Source organism: Cetorhinus maximus, chromosome 22 (assembly GCF_964194155.1).
Source record: "Cetorhinus maximus chromosome 22, sCetMax3.hap1.1, whole genome shotgun sequence".
Taxonomy (NCBI): domain Eukaryota; kingdom Metazoa; phylum Chordata; class Chondrichthyes; order Lamniformes; family Cetorhinidae; genus Cetorhinus; species Cetorhinus maximus.
The window spans coordinates 7,052,294-7,059,160 of record NC_135900.1 but is presented as its reverse complement, the minus strand read 5'-3'; positions in this window follow the sequence as shown (position 1 = coordinate 7,059,160).

Genomic DNA, 6,867 nt, shown 5'->3' with positions numbered 1-6,867 from the left:
AGATAAATTGAGGCGAAATGTGGACTGGTCAGGGAGCGGCGATAAATGAAGGAGAAATTTTGACAGTTCAGGGAGTGCCTGCAAATGAACAGCAATGTGACTTATCAGGGAGGGTCGGTTAATGAACAAGAAATGGTGGCTGGTCAGAGTGTGTCTGTACAGGAAGTAGGATAGGTCACAGAGAGCCTGTGGTTAGTTGTGGGAGATGTTGTAGATGAACAGCATCCAGGGAGGAACAGGGTGATGGGACAAAGAGAACGATAGAGAGAGAGAGAGAGAGAGCAACAGACAGAGAGAGAGAGAAAGAGAATGAGCATACAGAAAGAAAGGAATTGAATGATGAGGAGAGGTTGAGTAGGTTGGGCCTGTACTCAGTGGAGCTTAGAAGAATGAGAGGTGGCCTTATCGAAACATAAAAGATTCTCCGGGGCTTGACAGGTTGGATGCTGAGAGGTTGTTTCCCCTTTTGGAAGAGCCTAGGATGAGGGGGCATAATCTCAGAGTAAGGAGTCACCCATTTAAAACGGAGATGAGGAGGAATTTCTACTCTCAGAGGGTAGTGAATCTGTGGAATTCTTTACCACCCTGTAGAGGCTGGGATATTCAAGGCTGAGATAGACAGATTTTTAATCAGTAAGGGAATCAAGGGTTATGGGGAAAAAGCAGGAAAGTGGAGTTGAGGATTATCAGATCAGCCATGATCTCATTGAATGGCAGAGCAGACATGATGGGCCGAATGGCCTTCTTCTGCTCCTATGGCTTATGGTCTTATGATTTGTAAAGCTGAGTGGGAAACAGGTGGTGGGTCAGTGAGAAAATTTATAATAACAAAACATTGAGAGAAAAGGAAATAAAAGATATCTACATATCTCAGAGGATGTGAGAATAGTTATGGGAGATTAACTAAATTGGGGATAAAGTGAGAAAATGGAGTTGAAGCAGAAGATCAGCCATGATCTCATTGAATGGCGGTGCAGGCTTGAAGGGCCCCTGCTCTATTTCTTCTGTTCTTATGAACCAAAGCCAAGTAACGCACCAACAGGAGGAGGTCATTTGGACCCTGGATCCTGTTCTGCCATTCAGTGAGGTCATGGCTGATCAGTGACCTACCTTTCTACACCCACCTTTGTCCCATATCCCTTAATAGTTTTATAGTTAACAAAAATCTATTATCTCACATGTAAAAGTAGCAACCAATGGCTATTTGTGGATCAATGTTCCAAACCTCTAGCACCCTTTGCATGTACAAGTGTTTCCTCAGTTCTCTCTTGGGGTCAGAGTGTGTACAACAATACACCTGGTCCAGACAGAAGTCAGACCACTGGTGTGTTGCTGGTGTGGAGACTCCCAGTGATTGATTGATCAATTACCAAGAAGAGATTGGAACATTCGATTGGTGCGGGGGGGCGGGGGTGGTTCCAAACTATTGCAGTCTGTTCCTAACAGCTGAAGAGTTCATTCAGCAGCACGACCTCATGGTCTACATACAGAAACCCTGCATGTTTTAGTAGTTCCATGTGTCCGCTAGAGAATGACAGAAAAGGCTCCAAGAACCAAGCTAGGAAGATCCTATTTCTCATACAATAAAAATACTGCGGATGCTGCAGGTCTGAAATAAAAAACAGAAAGTGCTGGAGAAACTCAGCAAGTCAGGCAGGATCTGTGGAGACAGAAACAGAGTTAACGTTTTGAGTCCAATATGACTCTTCTTCAGAATTGGAAGAAATCACAGAGGAGGCTCGAGGGGGTGAAATGGCCTCTTATTTCTGTGTTGCTAATCATTGGTTCTACCTGGGTTCTGAAGAAGAGTCCTATTGGACTCAAAACGTTAACTCTGTTTCTCTCTCCACAGATGCTGCCAGACCGGCTGAGTTTTTCCAGAATTTTCTGTTTATGTCCCAGTTGGATTTCCCACTCAATCCAAGTTGAGTGACTGGAGAATCTGGGATTGTTCTCCTTCAAAGCAGAGAAGGTTAAGGGGTAGATTATACGGAGGTGTTCAAAACATGCAGGGTTTGATAAAGAGAAACTGTTTCTGGTGGTAGGAGGGTCAGTAACCAGAGGGACACAGATTTTAGATAATTGGGAAAAAAAAGAGACAGGAAATGAGGGGAATTTTTTTTACACACAGTGAGTTGTTATCTAAAAGGATGCTGGAAGCAGATTCCATAGTGACTTTCAAAAGGGATTTGGATAAATATTTGAAAAGGAAGAATTACAGCAGTATCGGAAAAGAGCAGAGGGGGGAGTGGGACAAATTGGATCGCTCTTTCAAAGCGCTAGCACAGGCACAATGGGCTGAAATGCCTCCTTCTGTGCTGTGCTGTTCTATGACTTTGGGCAGCTGGTTCAATCTCCTGTTAGTCCCAACGGGAAACCTGGTCCAGTCTGAGGGCCGGGACCCATTGGTGCTGTGGACAGTGGGTTGTGGCCGGAAATCGATAGCCGCTCAAGGCAGCCTCACCCTTGAACTATGACCCCTGACTCAGAGCCACCGTGATATCAGGACGGCTGGCTGTCCTCTCAGTGCTGCCAGAGGGAAGGTCCGTGAGGGGGTGACACTTGATCTGCCTGGGAGGGGAGGTGGCCTAGGCTGGTTTGGGAGCAGTGGAGGGAGGGTCAGAGTTTCAATCTTTCTCCGTCCTGGTCCCATAGATGTAAAGGAAATCTTACCCCTTGGATTATTGTGGGTTGATATTAGTCAGAGGACAGAATCAAACCCAAAGAGTTAAGCCCTGGGAACTACATGAACAGCACAGGCTCCGACACAGAGCTGACACACTCCACGACTTGAGAAGCCTCGTGGCTCGTGGTCCTTTTAAGTATAATTTGTTCTGTGGAAACTCAATATCAGAAGCGATGCAAATTCTCCAGCAAATGGCAAACAAACCAGTCTCTGACTGAAAGTTATAACCATCTTATTTCATGTGGAATAAACATCACACAGAGCCCCATGGGAATAATGAAGAAACGGGAGGAACAACAAGTGTCTGCCCATTGACCAAGGGGGAAAAAAAAGGGGTGATCTCGTTGAGGCATATAAAATATTTCAACGGTTGACAGTTTAAATACTGGGCAGGTTGTTCCCCGTGGTTTGGGAGTCTAGAACTAATGGTCACAGTCTCAGGATAAGGGGTTGATGATTTGGGACTGCGATGAAGAGAAATTTCTTCACTCAAAGAGCTGTGAATCTTTGGAATTCTCTACCCCAGAGAGCCGTAAAAGCTCAATCTTGAGAATATTCAAGACAGAAATCAACAGCCTTTTGGTTACAAATGGAATCAAGGGATGGCTCAGGAATGTGGAGTTGAGGTAGCAGGCCAGCCGGGATATTATTAAGGGGTGGAGGGGCTGAATGGCCTACTCCAACTCTCATTTCTTATGTTCTTATGGCGGAAAGGTAGGAAGGGGAGTGGGGGGAGGGAAGGAAGGAGAAATGGAGAAAGTGAAGGAGTCAGAGCAGGAGGAAATTTAGATACTGGGATCCTACTCAATGAGAAGACCTGGGGGGGAGGGTCTTGAACATAAAGGTGGCAGAGACTAAAACTCAGACTCCGAGCAGATCCTTACATGAACAGAACAGTGAGGAAATGGGCTAGCAAAAGCTCGTGGCCTTTCTCTGTCATTTTATCTTCTTAACATTAGAAATAGGAGTGAGCTATTCAGCCATGAAGTCGGTTCTGCCGTCCTTTTAACTTATGCCTGATCTGCACCTCTACCTCAGTTACCCATCTTCACCCAACAAAATCCATCAATCTCAATCTCGAAAGCTTCAATTTTCCCCCAGCAGTCACAGCTCTTTGGGGAAGAGAGTCCAAGATTTCCACTATTCTTCATGTGAAGAAGTGAGTCTCGATTTCATTCCTAAACAGCCTAGCTCTATTTTTCTAATTGCCCTTGAATAGTTAGAGCAACAAATAAAGTACACTAGGTTGGAGGAACTACAAGTATATTGCTGTTTCATCTCTATCCACATCCTGGGGGTCACCATTGACCATAAACTGAACTGGACCAGCCATATAAATACCGTGGCTACAAGAGAAAGTCAGAGGCTGGGAAGTCTGCAAAAAGCCTGTCCACCATCTACAAGGCACAATTCAGGGGTGTGATGGAATACTCCCCACTTGCTTGGATGAGTGCAGCTCCAACAACACTCAACAAACCTGACACCATCCAGGACAAAGCAGTCCGCTTGATTGGCACCACATCCACAAACATTCACTCCCTCCACCAACGACCCACAGTAGCAGCAGTGTGTACCATCTACAAGATGCACTGCAGGAATTCACCAAGGCTCCTTTGACAGCATCTTCCAAACCCACGACCTCTACCATCTAGAAGGACAAGGGCAGCCGATATATGGGAACACCACCACCTGGCAGTTCCCCTCCAAGTCACTCACCATCCTGACTTGGAAATATATCGCCGTTCCTTCACTGTGGCTGGGTCAAAATCCTGGAACTCCCTCCCTAACTGCACTGTGGGTGTACCTACACCACATGGACTGCAGCGGTTCAAGAAGGCAGCTCACCACCACCTTCTCAAGGGCAACTAGGGATGGGCAATAAATGTTGGCCCAGCCAGCAAAGCCCACATCCTGTAAAAGAACACAGTAAGTCCCCACTTAACATTACCCAGGTTAAACTTTTTGCTTTAACATCCGCCAGTCTATATTCTAATTTACCGTGGCAAGATTCATTTTAAAGTTGCTTCCCGCCGGTCTGACACAGGGGCCGTGTGAGCTGATCAGCGCCATTTTGGGGAGCAGCCGCCCTCTCCCCCCGGATCCGTTCTCTCGTCGCCAACCCCCCCCCCGGACTGACGGCCTCGCTCGCCGCCTCCCTCTCCTGAAACCCTCGTGAGTGAGCGAACGAGTGTGCGAGCGCGCGCTCTGGAGATGAGCCACCAGACGGAGGAGGGAGCAGCGTCGACGAAGTCGGAGGTCACAGCGAGGGTTTCAGGAGGAGGAGGCTCGGCTGTGAGAGGGAGCGGGAGTGGCCTCGAACTGGAGGGTCAGCGGGAGGGAGAGTCCGCAGCAACCAGGAGGGTCAGACAGCGGGGCGTGTGGCAAGCAGGAGGTTCTGTAAGTAGAAAATTACCACACTTCCCTGATGATTTTAAATTTATTTTGTTTTATTTACCCGTATAGGAATCTAGCAATATAAAGTACTTCAACTCACAGGGCACAATGTTTCAGTAATAAATATAAAATAAAAACAGAAAATGCTGGAATAATTCAGCAGGTCGGGCAGCATCTGTGGAGAGGGGGGAACAGAATTAATATCGGCCAGAATTTTCCAGCCCTTCACGCCGACAGGATTTCCTGGTCCCGCTGATGCAAATGGAGATTTCAAGGGCCCGTCAGCCTCGCCACGGGGGGGATGGAAAATTCCGGTGAATATTTCTAGTCTGTATGACTCTTATTCAGAGCTCTGCAGTCATACGGACTCGAAACGTTAACTCTGTTTCTCTCTCCACAGATGCTGCCAGACCTGCTGAGTTTTTCCAGCATTTTATGTTTTTACGTCAGATTTCCAGCCTCTGCAGTATTTTGTTTTCAATCATAATGTTTCAGTGCTTTTTGGCTGAGGAGAAAAGTCTTACAGAACCTAACTACCGTTTATACGTTGGTTTTAATGGGAAAATGTGATTCACTTGAAGTCGCCATTTTCAGGAACGCAACTGTAACTTTAAGCGAAGACTTGCTGGTTTATATATATATATATATATATATATATAAAAAGGTTGACAGAGTGATGTGTAGCCTTAGACCAGTTACGATATAATATAACCATGAGTGTCTTCAACAGGGCCCATTGAGAACTACTGTTAGTTAGAAAAGTGCTGATTTGCCAATTAGACAGTGCTGATTAATGTTTTAGAAACAGAACCACAGTATCAATAAATCAAAGGACTTGTCTCCATGAAAGAGAAAGCTCAGCAAACCTTTACTTATTTGCCTGGAAATATTATGATATTAATTGTGTTAAAGGGATAGTATAATTCCGTAACTGTGTCACTGCTGTTGCAAAAAACAGTGGGCTGGTTCTCCCATGAAGTGAAGGAAAAGAAAAAGTTTTTTTAAGCCCTTGTACATTGATGTGATGCTGAGAGACTCTCCAAATACAGACCTGAGCGGTAATGTGGTTGACTCTTAATTTCCCTCTGAAATGACCTAGCAAGGTCAGTTCAAGGGCAATTAGGGATGGGCAACAAATGCTGGCCTTGCCAGCGACGCCTACACCCCATGAAAACATAAAGAAAAAAAAATAAAGATATAAAAGCAATATTGGAGAGGGTGGCATAGGGATAATGTCATTGGACTAGTAATCCAGAGGCCTAAGCTAATGTTCTGGACCATGGGTCCAAATCTCACCGACTGGTGGAATTTAAATTCAATAAATCTGGAATTGAAAGCTAGTTTCAGGGATGGTGACCGTGCAATTGCTGTAAAAACCCATCTGGTTCATCAATGTCATTTAGAGAAGGAAATCTGCCGTCCTTACCTGGTCTGGCCTACGTGTGACTCCAGACACACAACAATGTGGTTGACTCTTAACTGCCCTCTGAAATGGCCGAGCTGTTCAGTTCAAAGGCAATTAGGGATGGGCAACAAATGCTGGGCTTGTCAGTGGCTCCCACACCCCATGAAACAATAAAGAGAAAGGAATTCAGACAGAATTGAGCAATATGGTAATAAGTCCAATATGGTAATAAGTCCAATATGGTAATAAGTCCATTGTAGATGCTCCTTCAAAAACACTCAAGAATTGTGATTCAAAGGGGAAGCAATGAGCACAACAAACTTGCTGATGTTTATTTTACTCGGTCAACTATCCCTATCCAACCTCTTCCTTCTCAGTGAGG